Raw genomic sequence first — 24,631 nt, 5'->3', positions numbered from 1 at the left:
AACGTAGAACGACCTTGTATAGCATGATAAACAGTACTGCTTAGTGACTTTCGTTTGAATGGTCACACTTTAGGATTTCATCCACAGACTCAAAAGGTAGAACCACCTTGTACAGCATGACAAACGATACCACAGCGAAAGTTGATGAAGAGAGCTAACAAATTTGCACAGTGAACTTGTACCTAAGTTTCAGGAGTACAACTTGTCTGAGTAAGTTTCTCAACTCAAAACAAGAATGCAAAATGTATTCATAGTTTAATACAAAGTAGCGGACAAAGTTCTCAACACGTGGCCGCTTCGGACAATTTGGAAAACAGGTTTCTTGCCACAAAGAAGACCTTAAATTCAGTTTATTTATCGTTAACTATTCTGTCACAGCTATAGGTCTGTTTAGCTCTTCTTATAAGGTGCTGTTGAGTTATATTCTAAAACCACACAGAGTGAATCGCAACGTCGATAAAGCGAAACTCCAGGACGCATTCACATCGACTGACTTCGGAATTAGACTCCTACCGTTTGCGTCTTAGCGAAGCGAATATTCATTCCTTCAAAGTCTTTGACGCTTATTCCTGGCGTATCAGTAAAGCTTCAACGACAGAGGTCACCTTCACACGTCCTCACTCGCCAAGCAGTTGCTCGGTTTGACGAAAATTCTGCACTTTTAGTACTGAATATGGATTAGAAGCTGAAACCAATCGCTGGTCGATAGAAAAACCATATTTGGAATGGAATTCTATGCGCATGTTCTAATAAACGAACTTGACATTTTTTATGTTTTTGTTCAAACCTAGGCCTCTGGGATTTATAGCGTGAAATAGCCATTTGGGGTGTTTTCCCGCACATTCAAATTGTTTTTTTTATTTATCTTTAAAAGCGTGCAGTGCAGTTTTGAGAACTTTGCATACATGGTAATAACTATAGTCCTTAATCCCTAGAGTAGCACATGGATAAAGAATATATATTTTTGCGTTTGGTAAACAGCTTTGTCTCGGTGTTAAGCGCTTTGTATTATCTAGTTTATATGCATGTTTCAAACAATTCGAAAATAATTTGTTTTTCCATAATTTGCATTCACAACGGATAACGTTAATTTCAAATTACTTTCTTCAAATGTTCGAGGGATTCGTTCATCCACAAAAAGGAAGGCTTTGTTCCTGTGGCTTAACAAGCAAAAGGCGGACATTATGTTTCTCCAGGAAACTTATAGCACGAAAGAGGTTGAGGCTATTTGGAAAACACAGTACAAAGGTAAGATGTTTTACTCTCATGGTACCAATCACAGTTGTGGAGTTATGATCTTGATAAAAGATGATTTGGAATTTGACCTTAAATCGTCTGTATTAGACACCGAAGGTCGTTACATTTTGATTAATGCTACTGTGCATGGATCGGACTACTTATTTCCTAATATTTATGCACCAAATAAGGTTCAAGAACAATGTGAATTTTTTAGTTGCCTGGACAAGTTGGTAGAGAAGTTTCACTTAAGCGCTGAGCAAAAGATTGTACTGGGCGGCGATTATAATGCGGTTCTAGATCCGGAATGGGATGGTTCAGGTGGCAACCTTACAAAGAAAGGTTCTGTTAAGTACATTCAAGATATATGTTTAAACTTTGACAGTAGATATTTGGCGCGTTAGAAACCCAGAATGCAAACGCTTTACCTGGAAGCAAAAAAGTCCTATTATTCAACGGAGATCGGATTACTGGTTGTTGAGTGATTCGTACCAGGAAGAAGTAAAAAATTCAGACCACTCGGCTATCGTGCTTCATTCTAATAGCATAGAAGAACAAAGGCATGGTCCATCTTAATGGAAATTTAATGCAAGTTTATTGGATGATTCTGATTTTGTTAGGCTTATAACGGAAAGTGTACCAGTGTGTCGCGAGGAATTTATTGAGGTCAGGGACTGGTCAAAAAGTATAGGGTGGGCTGGGCCGGAGCAGAGAGGGGGGTGGGTCGTCAGTTTTTAGGCCCTTGGTAAGGGGTGGGTCGCGCAATTTTCAGCTACCCATTGGGGTGGGTCATCCTATTTTTTAAGAGTAATTGGCACACGTTTATCTTCCAACCTACAGGTGAAATTTCACTAGAAAAAGAGAGCAACATTCAAGCTTTCTCTGAGAAGTATGCAGTAGAACAAGACCTTGTTGTGAAATACAACTATCACCTTGCGTAGCTTAACATGAACAACAAAAGAGAAAAAGAGAAAGAAGGGAGAAAGCAGAAAGGGAGAGTAACTTGACCTATGAGGATGCGGAGTGGGGGAAAATCCTATGTAATTAAGGATTTGGTGAGAAAGCAAAGAGTTTCTGTCCTTAATCAGTGTATCTCGAACATCACAATCCGACAACCGAAAAGAAATTAAGGAAAAAAAAGAAAAGCAAGCTTGACTTAGTGTCAGCTCACATTCTGTTGTCAGAAGCCATAGACAGTGTATCCACTGGCAAAGAAACAAGTGACTCTGAATCGAGTGTCAGCAGCAAGCGAAGACTGTGTTCTGCAGGAAACTGGGAATGATAGCTCCGATGATGACAATATCCCTCTCGCAAAACAAGCTTTCAGCAGTTGGAGTGACAGTGATAGCGATGTATCGTTAAGCGTACTTCGCTAAACTTTAATTCCTCACGAAGCGAGGCCGGAAGGCGGAGGTTTATGATTTCCTTGGATTGCAATGCAACCAAAAAACTTCATGTTTAATTGGGGGTGGGTCATGTAATTTTCAACCTTCATTTAGGGGTGGGTCAGTCAGTTTTGTGCCAAAAGGAATGGGTGGGCCATGTGTTTTTTTATCCACCACATTTCCAAATGCTCCGGCCCACCCCATCCTATACTTTTTGACCAGTCCCTTAACGATAAGAGAGTGCTTTGGGACTTTTAAGTAAAAGTAAATACCGAATAAGGCAAGTGACGATAGAGTATAGTAAAGAAAAAGGTAATGCGAGAAGACAGAAATTGAAAATTATAGAAGATTCCTTCAAGCAATACGAGGATGATTGTAGCAGGGATCCGTCCCCTGACAATATTGAAAAACTGGACAATGCTAAAAATAAGTATGAATCATTCTATGAGCACGTGACAAAGGGAGCGATAATACGTTCCAGGGCCATTTGGTACGAGTATGGAGAAAAAAGCAACAAATATTTCTTAAACCTTGAAACTCATAGAAAATCTAAGAGTTGTATTCGTAAAGTGTATACTGAGGAAGATTTCTTGACCTCCGATCCTAAAAGAATTATGAAGGAATTGGTAACGATGGCCTCACAGTAGAGTTTTATATCGCTTTCTTTGAAACTCTCGGTGAATTACTTGTGGATAGCCTCAATTGCTCATATGATCGAGGTTAATTATCAAACTCACAAAAACAAGCGGTAATGACTTTGCTCGAGAAGAAAGATAAAGATAAACGAAAAGTTTCGAATTGGAGGCCCATTTCCTAGATTAATGTGGATGCCAAGATAGGATCCAAAGCTATTGCCTTTTTACCAAAATATTTCAAGCTGTGTTCTCAACAACGGTTTCTCTACTGGACCTTTTGAGATACAAAGAGGTGTGAGACAAGGAGATCCACCTTCTCCGTACCTGTTCATTATTGTCCTTGAATGTTTAGCTATTAGTTTACGTAAAAATGACAATATTCAAGGAATTATTGTGGATGGGACTGAAATTAAACTCGAGCTCTTTGCAGATGACTTAACCGCGTTCTTAAGGAACGACGAATCCCTAAGCGTATTCCTTGAAGCTGTTAAGAAGTTTGGGAAGGTCTCGGCCCTTAATAAAACAGAATTTTTGGTTCTGGGGAACTCTATTATCGCCCCCATTTAAGATCAACGTACGGCAAACATTGAGATTAAGGAAGCAGTGAAAATTCTAGGAGTGTACTTCACGTATCACCGTCCTCTGAGACAAGCTTAACTTCATAGAAATAATAGGTGCCATCAAAACAAACTCCAATTATAGAAATGGAGGAATCTGACAATCATCGGACGAATTCAGATTATAAAAACCTTTGTGATTCCGATGTTAATGTATCGAGCTGATTCAATTTGCATTGATAAAGAAGTTTTAACTGAGGCCAATAAGGCCCGGTTCATACGTCGAACTTTACATGAGCCGAACCTAATACCTATTGAGGTCGACCCAAATAATTAAGTTCGGCAGTTGATTCGGGCGTCTAACCTAACTGAAGATTCAAAATGGCGGGAAAGATGAATTCTGACATGGAAGAGCTTGTTTGGTAAAATAATGAAGACAGGCCAAACACGGCTCCTATTAATCGAGATAGGAAGAGGTATGACCTTCAAAGCTAATTTGCTCTTACGAGTACGTCTTTCAAGATAGATAGAAATCATGTAATGCGCATTTGATCATTTAATGGAAAGTGCGCAATATAAGAATTATTATTATTATTATTATTATTATTATTATTATTATTATTATTATTATTATCATTATTATTATTATTATTTTCTGTACGAAAGTAGGGAAGGGTCTTGTAGATCTCTCTTAGCAGAGGCTGATTTTCTATCAAGTGCCATTTACTCATCTGAATGGTTTTAGGTTAGGCACAGAAGGGCGATACTCCGTAACAAACGGCAAAATGTTTTTGCGCGGTTTTTGTTTGTTTTGTAGTGCCGACATTCTTTCGCTGAAATTGACTTCTGAGAGTTTTATTGTAGCGTAACCTCTGTTTGAATAGAGTAATGTTTTCTTCAAATTTTTTTTTTTGAAGATTTTGTTCTGAGAAGTCTTGAGGCCTCGCCTTTGATATAGCCTGTATTGGAAAGTTCGTGTCTGTTTGAAGTGCGTGTGTACATCAAGAATAGATTCTTTTTTTTTTAAATCTTTCGCATCTCAGACCAGTATATTTAGTTGTTTCTAAACAAGAAGAACAAGCGCATTCCTCTTTTCCCGCCATCTTGTTGAGAATGAAGTCCTTTGCGCATGCCAAGTCGATGGAACGCGCAGACCTCTGGGATAGATATAATTTACAGTAATTTATACGTAACGTATGCATTTGGTTCGGCATATGTAAAAGTTCGACGTATGAATCAAAGTCGAACTTTTGCCGTCCTATCGTCCTATTCGACTGGCGCAGTCGAATAGAATGGCGGGTCGACCCAAATACAAATCTGTCGATTCTAATTGATTCATACGTCGATCTTTGCATGCGTCGAACCGAATGATTAGGTTCGGCTCATGTAAAGTTTGACGTATGAACCGGGCTATAATATTTGACTCAAAACATTATAACTGCATTATAACTAACTGACATTAGTGTTTGGTTAAATGTCCAATTATGCTTGAGAACCTTGGAATGGGAAGATGCTGATTATGTCTTATTTCACAGGCAATGCTTGTAACAGAAACAAATATGCAGCCACATTTGCCGGCGGTGAAAAAGAAGGTGAGAAAATGTGGGGCAGGAAACAATTGGTATCTAATGTAAGATGATGAGCCAAACACAGGGATTTAACAGTACAATCAGGTGATAGACACCACAAAATGGGGGAGGGGTCCCAGCAACTGAGTGTAAAGGGAACAAAACTGGAACATTAACACTCCCTGTACGTCCCCCCACCCATCCCTAAAAAGGGTTTCATGGACTATATTTTTCGTCAGGGGCCACCAAGCTTTATCCCTCACACTCCCAAGAGTGCCATGATATGGAACAAGAAGTCATTACTTGCTCAATATTGCGTCAATTTGTATCAAATTTGGACACCAAACATATCAAGGCAAGATCTGTTCATTGAAAGCATAAACTTTTAACCCCTTCTATACTAGACATGATAAACAACCCCTCCCTTTTTGAAACTTTATCCTACTACACTTTTAATACCAAGTCAACAGTTGACAAGAAACTATGTACTGAGATCTCCAAATTAAGCTATAGTTTAGGGGCATACCCAATATACGTGAAAAATGAAATATTTTTAAGGTTTTGTATATTTTTTCGTGTTGAACACTTTTCAACGTAATCTGTTATTTCTTTGGCTTTGCAAGAATGATATATGCAATGTCCCAGACAAAACCTTAGTATATTACATTTGGTATATGGGTTCACTGTTGCCATTTTCCAAAACTATGGCATTTCCCAGTGGGAGTGAAAGGGAACGCAAAGTGTGACTAATGTTTGCCTTTCAAAATACAGTATATTAGCGCATGTATGGGAATCCCAAAAGGTTTACATTAATGGTGAAATATTCCTTAGCATATAAGCATCAAACTTCAAAATAAAAAAGTTAATGTAAACATAGCTTAGTTGTTGTCCTTTATCATTCTTGTGGGTCAAAATGGTGAATTTAGCGTTTTTTCCAATAATGCAAACCTTATTATTCCCATACAATCCCTAATATACTGAGTTTTGAAATCTTCCAACAGCCACATATTAGACTTACCCTTTGTGTGGGTGACCTGTGCCCCTCTATTGAAAATCATTGAAAATTTCAAGTGGGGATGGTGGGGCTGTTTAATGGAAACGTTTTTGAGGAAGACAAAAAAATTATTATTGGAATTTGACCGAACCAAAACAGCCCTCCTTGAGAGCAATGGCATTTATTTGCATCAATAGTGATGTTTTTTAGTTCAAAGTGAGTATATCTTGATGCTCTTTTATTCAGTTCTCTCTTCAAACTGTTCAGGTTCTTCAGTTCTTGCGTAAAGGATGTAAACTTCGCTGGTACAACAAGCCCAACCACCCTCTTTCTCTTCCCTGTAACTGTTACAGTAAAGAGATTGTCAGCGTTTGCTTGTACAATCAAAATGTTTTTGCTTTGTGGTATGAGCCTTTTAATAAGCGCCGCCCTCGAATAAGCGCCTCACAGGAGACACAAAAATTAAATAAGCGCAGCGGCGCTTATTCGAATAAATACGGTAGTGATGATATTAAGTTGAGGTTTTATTCATAGACCTACAAATATCTGATATTTATGGGAATTTATGAATAAAACCTCTACTTAATTAATGTCATCACTATTTGTGCAGGCATTTAATACTGTGAATTTGATGGAACATTATTGTATGTTTTTAGACTTTATTTTTCCATTGCAGAGAAAAGAAGGCCTAAAATTCAAAATCTTTACTGAATGTGTTCTTACCTATGTGAAAAGAAGATTAGCTGTGACAGGACCAAAGCAAAGCTACATTGCTAACTCCTAAACAACAATCCCAAGAAATCCTATAATTATAATAATCATTCAACCCCAAGTTACAGGGTCCGTTGGGGGTCACTGACAAAAGCAGCCAAAGCAGTACCACTGGCTTTAATAATACTGTGATAATAATAATGATCGTTGTCATCATAATACAATTTTTTTATGCACTCAGATATCACACAAGGTGGTTTTCAATATAATATATAGGGCACCTTAAAAGAAACACAAAAACTAAAAATATGCAATAAAATGCAAAATATACAAGATAAAAGACAAAATTAAGAAGCAAGCTAAAAAATAAAATATATAAGGACTCACATTAAGGACTTAACTTACTACAAAACTCTACTCTCCCCTCTAAATCTCTCACATGACATTTTCGTGAAAGCGCAATATGACAATTAGTTTCTTATTTCGGCAGGCAAGACATTCCAGTCATACAAGTCACTATTCTGAGGCCTGAGAAGCCCTGATAATTAGTAATTGATTTTGTTACTCATATAGTGTCCTTTGCACTAGAGTTGTGGTTGTAAAGGTCCAGCCATAGCCTTGCATGATGAGCTTAACTCGACCCAGGAATTCGCTACTGGACGTCTCTTAACGTCACACGAAAGTTAAATTTGCGGTCTAGAAATCCATCAACGAAGGCGCGAAAGGTGTTTCGTGTTCAGAAAAGTGTTAATGTGATTAGGATCACTAATTAACTAATTATTTATAATTATATATAATTAGTTAATTATTATTAACTAATAATAAGAAGAACAAAATAGTTAATGTTTTATCGAATGACCATTTTAAGTGGCTAGATGAATTTTGCGGGAAAGACAAATCCAATTCAATTCGCCTGCGTGCCCAAAAGAATGGCGCACATTGCAGAGGCACGGAACAATTTTTCTCTTCATCTGATTTATAGATAACCTCCGAGCAGGGGAAAATGATGATACAGTCTTTTGAGCTTTTCCCAAGCGATATTTGTTGCGTTCAGGTTGGCAAGTTGTGGCGGGAAAATTGAGAGCATGTTCCGAGACAGTCGTTGTCTACATGTGATGGATTTTTGGATTCAGATGCTTGATATCGGAAAACTAGGTGATGCAAGCCTTCCCGGCACAGTAAAAGCTCTCGACTCTCGATTGAACCCCAAAATCGTGAAGAATGGACGTTCCATGGGGGAAAAGTAACGGGATATTGAAAGTTCGATCGTGGCGGCTAAGCTTAGAAACTATACCAAATAAACACGCTATGGGATCACAAGTCACGGACACCTCTGCAATGCCTTGCTCAATCGACAGAATCGCGTCTTCAACTTCCCTTGAGCCCTCAAAGAAGAAAAGGCAACTAAAATCTGCCAGTGTGTTTAATTTAATCGATACACTTAAGGGTAATTGGCCTATATGTTTAAATTACGTCATACACTGGGAACTTAATCTGCCTGTGTTTAAATAAAGTGATACACTAGGGCTTTAGTTTGCCTGTGTTTAAATAAAGCTACACACTCAGGGCATTAATTCTGTTAACTTCCCTGTGTTTATAATTTAAGCAATACACTGGGGCATTAACTTGCCTGTGTTTAAATTAAGCAATAAACTGGGGCATTAATTTGCCTGTGTTTAATTTAACCGATACTGACACTGGGGCATTAATTTGCTTGTCTTTATAATTTAAGCGAATAACTCTGGCGCATTAATTTGCCTGTGTTTAAATTTAAGGCAATACACTGGGGCATTAATTTGCCTATGTTTAATTTAACCGATACACTGCCATTTAAATTTGCCTGTGTTTAAATTAAGTGATACACTGGGTCCTTACTTTGCTTGTGTTTAAATTAAGCGATACACTGCGACATTAACTTGCCTGTGTTTTAATTAACCAATACATTTGGACATTAGTTGCCTGTGTTTTAATTAAACAATACATTTGGATATTAATTGCCTGTGTTTAAATTTAGCAATACACTGGGGTATTAATTTGCTTGTGTTTATAATTCAAGCGATACATTGGGGCATTAATTTGACTGTCTTTAATTTAACCGATACACTTGGACATAAATTTGCTCATGTTTAAATTAAGCGATACACTGGAGCATAATTTGCCTGTGTTACTTTTAAGCGATACATTGGGGCATTAATTTGACTGTGTTTAATTTAACCGATACACTGGGGCATTAGTTTGCCTGTGTTTAATTTAACCGATACACTGGGGCATTAGTTTGCCTGTCTTTATAATTTAAGCGAATTACACCGGCGCATTAATTTGCCTGTGTTTAAATTTAAGGCAATACACTGGAGCATTAATTTGCTTAATTTTAATTTAACCGATACATTGGGGCATTTAAATTTGCCTGTGTTTAATTTAAGCGATACACTAGGTCATTACTAAAATGCTTGTGTTTAAATTAAGCATTACACTGGGACATTAACTTGCCTGTGTTTTAATTAACCAATACATTTGGACATTAATTGCCTGTGTTTTAATTAAGCAATACATTTGGATATTAATTGCCTGTGTTTAAATTAAGCAATACACTGGGGTATTAATTTGCCTGTGTTTATAATTTAAGCGATACATTGGGGCATTAATATGACTGTCTTTCATTTAAACGATACGCTGGTGCATTAATTTGCCTGCGTTTTAATTAGGCAATACACTGGGGCATTAACTTGCCAATGTTTTAATCAACCAATACATTTGGACATTAATTGCCTGTGCTTAAATTTAGCAATACACTGGGATATTCATTTGCCTGTGTTTATAATTTAAGCAATACATTGGGGCATTAATTTAACTGTGTTTAATTTAACCGATACACTGGGGCATTAGTTTGCCTGTGTTTCAATTAAGCAATACACTGGGGCATTAATTTGCCTGTGTTTTAATTAACCAATACGTTTGGACATTAATTGCCTGTGTTTAAACTAAGCAATACACTGGGGTATTAATTTGTCTGTGTTTATAATTTAAGCGATACGTTGGGGCATTAATTTGCTTGAGTTTAATTTAACCGATACACTTTGACATAAATTTGCCTATGTTTAAATTAAGCGATACACTGGGGCATTAATTTGCCTGTGTTTAAATTAAGCAATACACTGGGGTATTAATTTGCCTGTGTTTATAATTTAAGCGATACATTGGTGCATTAATTTGACTGTGTTTACAATTTTAATACACTGGGGCATTAATTTGCCTGTGTTTAATTTAACCGATACACTGAGACATTAATTTGCTTGTGTTTAAGTTAAGCGATACACTGGGGCATTAATTTGCCAGTGTTCAATTTAACAAATACACTGGGGTATTAATTTGTCTGTGTTTATAATTTAAGCGATACGTTGGGGCATTAATTTGCTTGAGTTAAATTTAACCGATACACTGGGGCATTAGTTTGCCTGTGTTTTAATTAAGCAATACACTGGGGCATTAATTTGCCTGTGTTTTAATTAACCAATACATTTGGACATTAATTGCCTGTGTTTAAATTAAGCAATACACTGGGGCATTAATTTGACTGTGTTTACAATTTTAATACACTGGGGTATTAATTTGCCTCTGTTTAATTTAACTGATACACTGAGACATTAATTTGCTATTGTTTAAGTTAAGCGATACACTGGGGCATTAATTTGCCAGTGTTCAATTTAACAAATACACTGGGGCATAAAATTACCTGTGTTTAATTTAACCATGCAGTATACACTGGGGCATTGATTTGCCTGTGTTCAAATTAAGCAATACACTGGGGTATTAACTTGCTTGTGTTTAAATTAACCAATACACTGAGACATTAATTGCCTGTGTATAAATTAAGCAATACACTGGGGCACTAATTTGCCTGTCTTTATGATTCATTTAAGCGATACACTAGGGCATTAATTTGCCTGTGTTTAATTTAACCGATACACTGGGACATTAATTTGCTTGTAGTTTAATTTAACCGATACGCTGGTGCATTAATTTGCCTGTGTTTTAACTAAGCAATACACTGGGGCATTAACTTGCCCGTGTTTTAATTAACCAATACATTTGGACACTAATTGCCTGTGTTTAAATTAAGCAATACACTAGCGTATTAATTTGCGTGTGTTTATAATTTAAGTGATACATTGGGGCATTAATTTGCCTGAGTTTAATTTAACCGATACACTTGGACATAAATTTGCTTATGTTTAAATTAAGCGATACATTGGGGCATTAGTTTGACTGTGTTACTTTTAAGCGATACATTGGGGCATTAGTTTGACTGTGTTTAATTTAACTGATACACTGGGGCATTAGTTTGCCTGTCTTTATAATTTAAGTGAATTACACTGGCGCATTAATTTGCCTGTGTTTAAATTTAAGGCAATACACTGGGGCATTAATTTGCTTATGTTTAATTTAACCGTTACATTGGGGCAATTAAATTTGCCTGTGTTTAAATTAAGCGATACACTGGGTCATTACTAAAATGCTTGTATTTAAATTAAGCTATACACTGGGACATTAACTTGCCTGTGTTTTAATTAACCAATACATTTGGACATTAATTGCCTGTGTTTTAATTAAGCAATACATTTGGATATTAATTGCCTGTGTTTAAATTAAGCAATACACTGGGGTATTAATTGCCTGTGTTTATAATTAAAGCGATACATTGGGGCATTAATATGACTGTCTTTAATTTAAACGATACGCTGGTGCATTAATTTGCCTGGGTTTTAATTAGGCAATACACTGGGGCATTACCTTGCCAATGTTTTAATCAACCAATACATTTGGACATTAATTGCCTGTGTTTAAATTTAGCAATACACTGGGATATTCATTTGCCTGTGTTTATTATTTAAGCGATACATTGGGCCATTAATTTGACTGTGTTTAATTTAACCGATACACTGGGGCATTAGTTTGCCTGTGTTTCAATAAAGCAATACACTGGGGCATTAATTTGCCTGTGTTTTAATTAACCAATACATTTGGACATTAATTGCCTGTGTTTAAATTAAGCAATACACTGGGGTATTATTTTTTCTGTGTTTATAATTTAAGCGATACATTGGGGCATTAATTTGCCTGAGTTTAATTTAACCGATACACTTGGACATAAATTTGCCTATGTTTAAATTAAGCGATACACTGGGGCATTAATTTGCCTGTGTTTAAATTAAGCAATACACTGGGGTATTAATTTGCCTGTGTTTATAATTTAAGCGACACATTGGGGCATTAATTTGACTGTGTTTAATTTAACCGATACACTGGGGCATTAATTTGCCTGTGTTTTAATTAACCAATACATTTGGACATTAATTGCCTGTGTGTTTAAATTAAGCAATACACTGGGGCATTAATTTGACTGTGTTTACAATTTTAATACACTGGGGTATTAATTTGCCTGTGTTTATAATTTAAGCGATACATTGGGGCATTAATTTGACTGTGTTTAATTTAACCGATACACTGGGGCATTAGTTTGCCTGTGTTTTAATTAACCAATACATTTGGACATTAATTGCCTGTGTTTAAATTAAGCAATACACTGGGGCATTAATTTGACTGTGTTTACAATTTTAATACACTGGGGCATTAATTTGCCTGTGTTTAAGTTTAACCGATACACTGAGACATTAATTTGCTTGTGTTTAAGTTAAGCGATACACTGAGGCATTAATTTGCCTGTGTTCAATTTAACAAATACACTGGGGCATTGATTTGCCTGTGTTCAAATTAAGCAATACACTGGGGTATTAATTTGCCTGTGTTAAATTTAACCGATACACTGGGGCATTAATTTACCTGTGTGTAAATTAAGTGATACACTAGGGCATTAATTTGCCTCTGTTAAATTTAACCGATAGACTTGAACATTAATTTCCTTCTGTTTAAATTAAGCGACACACTCAGGGCATCGATTCTGTTAACTTGCCTGTGTTTATAATTTAAGCCATACACTGGGGCATTAATTTGCCTATGTTTAAATTAAGCCATACACTGGGGCATTAATTTGCCTGTGTTTAAATTAAGCAATACACTGGGGCATAAATTTGCCTGTGTTTAATTTAACCGATACACTGGGGCATTAATTTGCCTGGAGGTGTTTAAATTTAAAGCAGTACACTGGGGCATTTTAGTTTGCCTGTGTTTGAATTAAGTGATAAAGTTAACTGATACACTGGGACATTAATTTGCCTGAATTAATAATTTAAGCAAATACACTGGGGTATTAACTTGCCTGTGTCTATACTTTAAGTGATACACTGGGGCATTAATTTGCCTGTGTTTTAATTAACCAATACATTTGGACATTATTTGCTTGACAATGTGTTTAAATTAAGCAATACACTGGGGTATTAGTTTGCCTGTGTTTATAATTTAAGCAATGTATTAAGGAATTAATTTGCCTGTGTTTAAATTAGGCGATACACTGGGGCAATAATTTTCCTGTGTTCAATTTAACAAATACACTGGGTGTTTAATTTAACCATGCAGTATACACTGAAGCATTAATTTGCCTGTGTTTAAATTTAAGCGATACGCTGGGGCATTTGTTTGCCTGTGTTTAAATTAAGCGATATGCTAGGGCATTAATTTGCCTGAGTTAAATTTAACCAATACACTGGGGCATTAATTTGCCTGTGTTTAAATTTAGCGATACACTGAGGCATTAATTTGCCTGAGTTAAATTTAACCAATACGCTGGGGCATTAATTTGCCTGTGTTTAAATTAAGCAATATACTGGGGCATTAATTTGCCTGAGTTAAATTTAACCAATAGACTGGGGCATTAATTTGCCTGTGTTTAAATTTAGCGATACACTGAGGCATTAATTTGCCTGAGTTAAATTTAACCAATACGCTGGGGCATTAATTTGCCTGTGTTTAAATTTAGCGATACACTGGGGCATTAAGTCTAAAAATACTAAAAAACAACGATAGCTGATTAAAAGCTGTAACGTAAGAAAAAATTAAAAATATTAAACAAAAAGTTTCGCACGTATGGAGTCCGTCTGGATGTTTAAATCGGGCTTGAGATTCTTGATGATGAGCATTTCAAAAACCAAACAATCAAATTTGCCCTGGCACTTTCTTAAGACTCTAAATTGGTTTTCTTTCCTGTGGTGCTGTTTATTATGCTGTACCTGGTGGTTCCAACTGTTTTGTTTGTGGATGAAATCCTAAAGTGTTGAAATGCAAGTTAAGCACTACATTCTGGTGAGACTGTTTACAAAGTTATACAAGGTAATTCTCATTTTTGTGTGCATTGATGAAATGCTAATACAAGCAGTAGTTTCTTGTAGTGTTGTTAATTACGCCAAGGAAAGTGGGTGTAATGTCTGAGTGTTTGGATCAGATCATTGAATGCAATCATCGAAAGCAAAATGTTACAGCGAGTTACATAGTTCTTTCTGGCGCTCCTAATTTACACTTACTGTCGTTCCATTTATTTACGCTACGCCTTTCATAACTTTCACCCCCACAGCTTAGGGATCATCACCTATGTAAATAACCTTTCTGTCTCTCCTTTTACCTTTTTTTTAACCCAGTTTCTTTGCATATTAAGCTTTTAGTGTGCACATTGTTTTCAGAGTTTATAGTTGTGTTTAGCTGTTTATCCGTCCACGTTAATATACTGTAAAGTCACCAAGAAGGTACGTTCTTATGTCAGTCATTCATTTTCAATTGTTTCTCAGTTACTTATTCCATGTTGTCACATGTAGTATTTTTTAACATCTTTTATTTAATCTTAGTCTTTACAAGAACCGGTCTGGTACGGAATTGTTACCCTGGGGATGTGTTTCGTAATGGTGAAGTCATCTAATAAAGTAGAGTGCTGAGTGAAATTTGCAGCGGCTACAGAAAGGTACCAGGTCGAATTTTGCTGTGGTGTTGTGCATTGCGTTGTGTAAGATGATCCTTATTTTACAGTCTGTGGATGAGATCCTAAAGTCAGACCATTCAGTTGAAAGCTACCGAGTAGTACTTTCCTGTGGAGTTGTTACACTGTAATTCATTGCCTTTAAGTTTAAGAAACGTACATTAATTCAAGAGTATAGGAAAGCCTTGGACAATTATTTCCTGTAAATTTTTAATGTATTTCTATAACTTAGTGCATGTTTTGCTTTTACATATTTTAGTTATTCTCATTTGACTGTAGTTTTTAATTCTTAGCCAACAGGACCCCATTTATCCGTTTATCATTCCATGTTTTTACCGTAAAATCGCCAAGAAGGTACGTTCTTACGTCAGTCTTTCATTGTCGATTGTTTCTCAGTTACTTATTCCATGTCGTCACTTGTGGTATTTTTTAACATCTTTTATTTAATCTTAAAGTCTTTACAAGAACCGTTCTGGAACGGAATTGTTACCCTCGGGATGTTTCGTAATGGTGAAGTCATCTAATAAAGTAGAGTGCTGAGTGAAATTTGCAGCGGCTACAGAAAGGTACCAAGTCGAATTTTGCTGTGGTGTTGTGCATTGCGTTGTGTAAGATGGTCCTTATTTTACAGTCTGTGAATGAGATCCTAAAGTCAGACCATTCAGTTGAAAGCTACCGAGCAGTACTTTCCTGTGGAGTTGTTACACTGTAATTCATTGCCTTTAAGTTTGAGAAACGTACATTAATTCAAGAGTATAGGAAAGCCTTGGACAATTGTTTCCTGTAAATTTTTACTGTATTTCTATAACTTAGTGCATGTTTTGCTTTAATTTACATATTTTAGTTATTCTCATTTGACTGTAGTTTTTAATTCTTAGCCAACAGGACCCCATTTATCCGTTTATCATTCCATGTTTTTACTGTAAAATCGCCGAGAAGGTACGTTGTTACGTCAGTCTTTCATTGTCGATTGTTTCTCAGTTACTTATTCCATGTCGTCACTTGTGGTATTTTTTAACATGATCTTTTATTTAATCTTTGTCTTTACAAGAACCGTTCTGGTACGGAATTGTTACCCTCGGGATGTTTCGTAATGGTGAAGTCATCTAATAAAGTAGAGTGCTGAGTAAAATTTGCAGTGGCTACAGAAAGGTACCAAGTCAAATTTTGCTGTGGTGTTGTGCATTGCGTCGTGTAAGATGGTCCTTATTTTACAGTCTGTGGATGAGATCCTAAAGTTAGACCATTCAGTGGAAAGCTACCGAGCAGTACTTTCCTGTGGAGTTACTAGTTACTATTCATTGCCTTTAAGTTTGAGAAACATTTATTCAAGAGTATTATTTAGGAAAGCCTTGAACAATTTATTATTCCCTGTAAATTTTGTACTGTATTTCTATAACTTAGAGGATGTTTTGCTTTTACATATTTTAGGTATTCTTATTTGTAGTTTTTAATTCTTAGCCAACAGGACCCTGTTTATCTGTTTATCATTCCACGTTAATTTCCAGTAAAATCACAGAGAACGTACGTTCTTAATCAGTCTTTCATTTTCAATTGTTTCTCAGTTACTTATTCCATGTTGTCACTTGTGGTATTTTTTAACATCTATTATTTAATCTTTGTCTTTACAAGGACCGTTCTGGTACGGAATTGTTACTGTCAGGATGTGTTTCATAATGGTGAAGTCATCTAATAAAGTAGAGTGCTGAGTGAAATTAGCCCCGGCTACGGAAAGGTACCAACTCGAATTTTGCTGTGGTGTTGTGCATTCTGTTGTGTAGGATGGTTCTTATTTTACAGTCTGTCCATGAAATCCTAAAGTCAGACCATTCAGTTGAAACCTACCGAGCAGTACTTTCCTGTGGGGTTACTAGTTACTATTCATTGCCTTTAAGTTTGAGAAACATTTATTCAAGAGTATTATTTAGGAAAGCCTTGGACAATTATTCCTTGTAAATTTTGTACTGTATTTCTATAACTTAGAGCATGTTATGCTTTTACATATTTTAGTTATTCTTATTTGTAGTTTTTAATTCTTAGCCAACAGGACCCTGTTTATCCGTTTATCATTCCACATTAATTTCCTGTAAAATTACAGAGAAGGTACGTTCTTAATCAGTCTTTCATTTTTAATTGTTTCTCAGTTACTTATTCCATGTTGTCACTTGCGGTATTTTTTAACATCTATTATTTAATCTTTGTCTTTACAAGGACCGTTCTGGTACGGAATTGTTACTGTCGGGATGTGTTTCATAATGGTGAAGTCATCTAATAAAGTAGAGTGCTGAGTGAAATTAGCCGCGGCTATGGAAAGGTACCAACTCGAATTTTGCTGTGGTGTTGTGCATTGCGTTGTGTAAGATGGTCCTTATTTTAGGTCTGTGGATGAGATCCTAAAGTCAGACCATTCAGTTGAAAGCTACCGAGCAGTACTTTCCTGTGGAGGTACTAGTTACTATTCATTGCCTTTAAGTTTGAGAAACATTAACTCAAGAGTATAGGGAAGCCTTGGACAATTATTCCCTGTAAACTTGTACTATATTTCTATAACTAAGTGCATGTTTTGCTTTTACATATTTTAGTTATTTTTATTTGTAGTTTTTAATTCTTGGCCAACAGGACCCCGTTTATCCGTTTATCATTCCACGTTAATTTACTGTAAAATCACCGAGAAGGTACGTCAGTCTTTCATTGTCGATTGTTTCTCAGTTATTCCATGTCGTCATTTGTGGTGTTTTTTAACTTTTTTTATTTAATCTTTGTCTTTGCAAGAACCGTTCTGGTACGGAATTGTTACCCTCGGGAAGTGTTTTGTAATGGTGAAGTCATCTAATATAGTAGAGTGCTGACTGAAATTTGCAGCGGCTACAGAAAGGTACCAAGTCGAATTTTGCTGTGGTATTGTGCATTGTGTTATATAAGATGGTCCTTATTTTACAGTCTGTGGATGAGATCCTAAAGTTAGACCATTCAGTTGAAAGCTACCGAGCAGTACTTTCCTGTGGAGTTACTAGTTACTATTCATTGCCTTTAAGTTTGAGAAACATTTATTCAAGAGTACTATTTAGGAAAGCCTTGGACAATTTATTATTCCCTGTAAATTTTGTCCTGTATTTCTATAACTTAGAGCATGTTTTGCTTTTACACACTTTAGTTATTCTTATTTGTAGTTTTTAATTCTTAGCCAACAGGACCCTGTTTATCCGTTTATCATTCCACGTTAATTTACTGTAAAATTACGGAGGAAGGCACATTCTTAATCAGTCTTTCATTTTCAATTGTTTCTCAGTTACTTATTCCATGTCATCACATGTAGTATTTTTTAACATCTTTTATTTAATCTTTGTCTTTACAAGAACTGTTCTGGCACGGAATTGTTACCCTTGGGATGTGTTTCAAAATGGTGAAGTCATCTATTAAAGTATAGTGCTGACTGAAATTAGCAGCGGCTACAGAAAGGTACCAAGTTGAATTTTGTTGTGGTATTTGTGCATTGTGTTGTGTAGCTAGGATGGTGCTTATTTTACAGTCTGTCGATAAGATCCTAAAGTTAGACCATTCAGTTGAAAGCTACTGAGCAATACTTTCCTGTGGAGTTGTTAATTCATTGCCTTTAAGTTTGAGAAACATTTATTCAAGAGTATTACTTAGGAAAGCCTTGGATAATTATTCGCTGTAAATTTTTTACTGTATTTCTATAACTTAGTGCATGTTTTGCTTTTACATATTTTAGTTATTCTTATTTGTAATTTTTAATTCTTAGCCAACAGGACCCTGTTTATCCGTTTATCATTCCACGTTAATTTACTGTAAAATCACCCAGAAGGTACGATCTTAATCAGTCTTTCATTTTCAATTGTTTCTCAGTTACTTATTCCATGTCGTCACTTGTGGTATTTTTTAACATCTTTTATTTAATCTTTGTCTTTACAAGAACCGTTTTGGTACGGATTTGTTACCCTCGGGATGTGTTTCGTAATGGTGAAGTCATCTAATAAAGTAGAGTGCTGACTGAAATTAGCAGTGGCTACAGAAAGGTACCAAGTCGCATTTTGCTGTGGTGTTGTGCATTCTGTTGTGTAGCTAGGATGGTTCTTATTTAACAGTCTGTCGATAAGATCCTAAAGTTAGACCATTCAGTTGAAAGCTACCGAGCAGTACTTTCTTGTGGAGTTGGAGTTGTTACACATGTTATTCATTGCCTTTACGTTTGAGAAACGTACATTAATTCAAGAGTATAGGAAAACCTTGGACAATTATTTCCTGTAGATTTTTACTGTATTTCTATAACTTAGTGCATGTTTTACTTTTACATATTTTAGTTATTCTCATTTGACTGTAGTTTTTAAATCTTAGCCAACAGGACCCCATTTATCCGTTTATCGTTCCATGTTTTTACTGTAAAATCGCCGAGAAGGTACGTTCTTACGTCAGCCTTTCATTGTCGATTGTTTCTCAGTTACTTATTCCATGTCGTCACTTGTGGTATTTTTTAACATCTTTTATTTAATCTTTGTCTTTACAAGAACCGTTCTGGTACGGAATTGTTACCCTCGGGATGTTTCGTAATGGTGAAGTCATCTAATAAAGTAGAGTGCTGAGTAAAATTTGCAGCGGCTACAGAAAGGTACCAAGTCGAATTTTGCTGTGGTGTTGTGTATTGCGTTGTGTAAGATGGTCCTTATTTTACAGTCTGTGGATGAGATCCTAAAGTCAAACCATTCAGTTGAAAGCTACCGAGCAGTACTTTCCTGTGGAGTTACTAGTTACTATTCATTGCTTTTAAGTTTGAGAAACATTAATTCAAGAGTATAGGAAAGCCTTGGACAATTATTTCCTGTAGATTTTTACTGTATTTCTATAACTTAGTGCATGTTTTGCTTTTACATATTTTAGTTATTCTCATTTGACTGTAGTTTTTAAATCTTAGCCAACAGGACCCCATTTATCCGTTTATCGTTCCATGTTTTTACTGTAAAATCGCCGAGAAGGTACGTTCTTACGTCAGCCTTTCATTGTCGATTGTTTCTCAGTTACTTATTCCATGTCGTCACTTGTGGTATTTTTTAACATCTTTTATTTAATCTTTGTCTTTACAAGAACTGTTCTGGTACGGAATTGTTACCCTCGGGATGTTTCGTAATGGTGAAGTCATCTAATAAAGTAGAGTGCTGAGTAAAATTAGCAGCGGCTACAGAAAGGTACCAAGTTGAATTTTGTTGTGGTGTTTGTGCATTGTGTTGTGTAGCTAGGATGGTTCTTATTTTACAGTCTGTCGATGAAATCCTTAAGTCAGACCATTCAGTTGAAACCTACTGAGCAGTACTTTCCTGTGGAGTTGTTAATTCATTGCCTTTAAGTTTGAGAAACATTAATTCAAGAGTATAGGAAAGCCTTGGACAATTATTCCCTGTAAATTTTGTACTGTATTTCTATAACTTAGTGCATGTTTTGCTTTTACATATTTTAGTTATTTTTATTTGTAGTTTTTAATTCTTGGCCAACAGGACCCCGTTTATTCGTTGATCATTCCATGTTAATTTACTGTAAAATCACCGGGAAGGTACGTCAGTCTTTCATTGTCGATTGTTTCTCAGTTATTCCATGTTGTCACTTGTGGTATTTTTTAACAACTTTTATTTAATCTTTGTCTTTACAAGAGCCGTTCTGGTACGGAATTGTTACCCTCGGGATGTTTCGTAATAGTGAAGTCATTTAATAAAGTAGAGTGCTGAGTGAAATTAGCAGCGGCTACGGAAAGGTACCAAGTCGAAGTTTGCTGTGATGTGCATTGTGTTGTGTACGATGGTTCTTGTTTTACAGTCTGTCGATGAGATCGTAAAGTAAGACCATTGAAAGCTACCAAACTGTACTTTCCTGTGGAGTTATTAATTCATTACCTTTAAGTTTGAGAAACATTAATTCAAGCGGTACTTAGCAGTGCTCTCCTGTGCTACTGTTTAATATTCTGCAAAAGTGGTACTAACTTTTGAATCCATGGAAGAAATCTTGAAGTGTAACCATTGAAATGAAAGTTGCTAACAAGTATAACTTTCCTCTGTGTTGCACAGCTGTTTTTCTACTAGGATTTCAAGTGTGACCATTCAATGAATTAGCTATAAAACATGGATGAAATCCTAAATTGTTGAAATGCAAGTTAATTAAAGGACTACTTTCCAGTGAGACTGTTTACTAAGCTATACAAGGTAATTCCTCAAGTGCTATCAATTACATTGTGGAAAGTGGGTGTCTGGCACATCCGAGTCTGTGGATGTTTAACCATTGAAAGCAATTTGAATTGGTAGCTACCAATTCAAGGTGGTTCATTGTGTCGTGTATAGCGTGTATAGCATGGTTCTTATTTTACAGTCTGTGGATGAAACCCTAACGTGTGACCATTCAAATGAAAGCTTCTGAGCAGTACTTTCCTGTGGTGCTATTTATTATGCTGTACCTGGTGGTTCCAACGTCTTTGTCCGTGGATGAAATCCTAAAGTGTTGAATTGCAAGTTAAGCACTACATTCTGGTGAGACTGCATGTTTACAAAGTTATACAAGGTAATTCTCACTGTTGTGTGCATTGATGAAATCCTAATGCGAGCAATAGTTTCTTGAAGCGTCGTTAATTACATTGAGCAGGTGGAGTGCAGGTGTCAGACTGATAACGAAGTGAAGCTAGCCAATGCCCCTACCCTCTCTCTATGTTACATTACTTTGCACCTTCACTGAGTGGATTCTGCACTCCCCAAAGCTTCCTTTGAGACTCTCCCCTGGATCAGTGGGGACAGAGGGAAATTATGGGAGCTACTAGTAAGTTATTGAGTACTAGCTGCTTACATGAAACAAGAGTCCAAGCAATAAAATTGGGTTTCTATTGTCAAACTTTGTCTTTCATTGGCCTCAAGGGAAATGCAGGTCATTATAAACTAACTAAAACCCAGTACTTACCAGGAACCAAGAAAATGGTGACAGCTGGGGTTTTGTTGGATGTAGCTCTGTCGCTTTCTGTTAAAAAAAATTCATTAATGTTTATTTTTTGTGAGTACAACATGTAAGAAAACAATCCATGCTATAATATTTGACTTAAAAATATTATAACTGCAGTGACATTAGTGGTTGGTTAAATGTCCAAGTATGATTGAGAACTTTGGAATGGGAAGATGCTGATTATGTCTTATTTCACAGGCAATGCTTGTGACAAAAACAAATATGCAGCCACATTTGCCGGCGGTGAAAAAGAAGGTGAGAAAAAGTGGGGCAGGAAACAATTGGTATCTAATGTAAGATGATGAGCCAAAGCACAAGAAATTAACAAAACAACCAGCACAAATATTATATTATGTATTTTGGAAACTTTAAGGGATTTAACAGTACAATCAGGTGACAGACACCACAAAATGGGGGAGGGGTCCCAGCAACTGAGTGTAAAGGGAACAAAACTGGAACATTAACACTTCCTGTACATCCCCCCACCCACCCCTAAGAAGGGGTTTTATAGACTATATTTTTGGTCGGGGGGCCACCAGGCTTTCACTCTCCCAAGAGTGCCATGACGTGGAACAAGAAGTCATTGGTTGCTAAACATTGGGGCAATTTGTATCAAATTTAGACACCAAATAGATCAAGGCAAGATCTGTACATTGAAAGCATAAACGTTTACCACTGAGTGTGAAGGGAACAAAACTGGAACATTAACACTCCCTGTACATCCACCCACCCACCCCTAAAAAGGGTTTCATAAACTATAGTTTTGGTTAGAGGCCACCAGAGTTTAGCCCTCACACTCTTAAGAGTGCCATATAGAACAAGAAGTCATTACTTGCTCAATATTGGGTCAATTTGTATCAAATTTGGACACGAAACAGATCAAGGCAAGATCTGTACATTGAAAGCGTAAAATTTTACCCCCTTCTATACTAGACATGATTAACAACCCTTCCCTTTTTGAAACTTTATCCTACTACACTTTTAATACCAAGTAAACAGTTGACAAGAAACTATGTACTGAGATCTCCAAATTAAGCTATAGTTTAGGGGTATATACCTATACCCAATATACATGAAAAATGACATATTTTTAAGGTTTTTCATTTTTTCGTTTTGAACACTTTTCAATCTAATCTGTTATTTCCTTTGTGTTCTTAACTATGTGAAAAGAAGATTAGCTGTGACAGGACCAAAGCAAAGCTACATTTATAACTCCTAAACAACAATTCTAAGAAATGCTATAATTACAATAATCACTCAACCCCAAACAGGGTCCGTCGGGGGTTACTGACAAAAGCAGCCAACGCAGTACCACTGGCTTTAATAACACTGTGATAATAATAATAATAATAATAATAATAATAATAATAATAATAATAATAATAATAATAATAATAATAATAATAATAATAATAACAATAATAATAATAATAATAATAATAATAATAATGATCGTTGTCATCATAAGACATCTTTTTATACAGATGCCGGATGTCACACAAGGTGGTCTTCAATATAATAATTATGTAGGGTACCATAACAGAAAAACAAAAACTAAAAATATGTGATAAAATGCAAAATATACAAGATACAGTAATTAAAAGAGAAAATTAAGAAGCAAGCTAAAAAAATAAAATATATAAGGACTCACATTAAGGACTTACTGTAACTTACTAAACAACTCTACTCTCCCTTCTAAATCTCTCACATAACATTTTCGTGAAAGCGTAATATGACAATTAGTTTCTTATTTCGGCAGGCAAGAGATTCCAGTCATACAAGTCACTATTCTGAGACCTGAGTAGCCCTGATTGTTAGTAATTGATTTTGTTACTCATATAGTGTCCTTTGCACTAGAGTCGTGGTTGTGAAGGTCAAACCCTAGCCTTGCATGATGAGCTAAACTCCACTCAGGAATTCGCGACTGTCGACGTCTCTTAATGACACACGAAAATCAATTCCGCAGTCAAGAAATCCATCAACAAAGGCGCGAAAGGTGTTTTGTGTTCAGAAAAGTGTTAATGTGTTTAGGATCAATCAGATTGTATTTGAAATTAACTTAACTAATGATAAGCGGAACAAAATAGTTAATGTTTCATCGATTCAGTGGCTAGATGATTTTTGCGGGAAAAACAAATCAAATTCAATCGCGCATGTGCCCAAACAATGGCGCACATTGCAGAGGAGAAAAGGAGCAGGGGAAAATGATGATACAGTCCTTTGAGCTTTTTCCAAGCAATATCTGTCGCGTTCACTGAGGTCGGTGAGTTGTGGCGGGAAAATGGAGAGCACGTTCCGACGGAGGCACTCGTCGTCTACCTGTGATGGATTTTTGTCTTCAGATGCTTGCAAGCGAGTTGTGGAGACAATAAACGATGTTGATATCAGAGAACTCGGTAATGCAGCCTTCCCAGCACAATACAAGCTCTTGATTGAACGCCGAAATCGTGAAAAATGGACATTCCATGGGGGAAAAGTAACGGGATATTGAAAGTTCGATCGTGGTGGCTAAGCCTAGAAACTACACCAAATAAACACGCTATGGGATCACAAGTCGCGGACACCTCTGCAACGCCTTGCTCAATTGACAGAATCGCGTCTTCAACTTCCCTTGGGCCCTTTTAAAGAAGGAAAGGC

The 24,631-nt window shown here is 36.3% G+C and overlaps 1 protein-coding gene and 2 long non-coding RNA genes across 10 annotated transcripts in view; 2 read left to right on the top strand and 1 right to left on the bottom strand.

Annotated features, from left to right (window-relative positions):
- Positions 1 to 24,631, bottom strand: part of LOC146466107 (uncharacterized) — a 108,054-nt gene that overhangs the window by 50,594 nt on the left and 32,829 nt on the right. The window contains exon 3 of one of the 5 annotated variants that reach the window (XR_014868101.1): positions 21,956 to 22,012. The exons of the other annotated variants lie outside the window; for them this stretch is intronic. The gene's annotated coding sequence lies outside the window, so the exon portion shown is untranslated. The remainder of the gene's footprint in view (positions 1 to 21,955; positions 22,013 to 24,631) is intronic. 5 annotated transcript variants of the gene reach the window in all.
- On the top strand, positions 13,458 to 17,039 carry LOC146466110 (uncharacterized). 2 transcript variants are annotated; one of them, XR_014868113.1, is made up of 6 exons: positions 13,458 to 14,992; positions 15,301 to 15,361; positions 15,473 to 15,573; positions 15,886 to 15,946; positions 16,059 to 16,159; positions 16,469 to 17,039. It is a non-coding gene; the product is annotated as an uncharacterized LOC146466110 (long non-coding RNA). The 2 variants fall into 2 exon arrangements; XR_014868112.1 differs by having other exon boundaries at positions 16,059 to 17,039.
- On the top strand, positions 17,287 to 20,663 carry LOC146466109 (uncharacterized). 3 transcript variants are annotated; one of them, XR_014868111.1, is made up of 5 exons: positions 17,287 to 17,682; positions 18,364 to 18,833; positions 18,942 to 19,044; positions 19,364 to 19,424; positions 19,534 to 20,663. It is a non-coding gene; the product is annotated as an uncharacterized LOC146466109 (long non-coding RNA). The 3 variants fall into 3 exon arrangements; XR_014868110.1 differs by having other exon boundaries at positions 18,364 to 19,044; positions 19,534 to 19,634; positions 19,938 to 20,663; XR_014868109.1 differs by having other exon boundaries at positions 18,364 to 19,044.

Source organism: Pavona decussata, unplaced genomic scaffold (genome assembly GCF_977016875.1).
Source record: "Pavona decussata unplaced genomic scaffold, jaPavDecu1.1 SCAFFOLD_153, whole genome shotgun sequence".
NCBI classification, from domain to species: domain Eukaryota; kingdom Metazoa; phylum Cnidaria; class Anthozoa; order Scleractinia; family Agariciidae; genus Pavona; species Pavona decussata.
The sequence above is the reverse complement of the archived record's forward strand: the minus strand, read 5'-3'. Positions and strand labels throughout refer to the sequence as shown.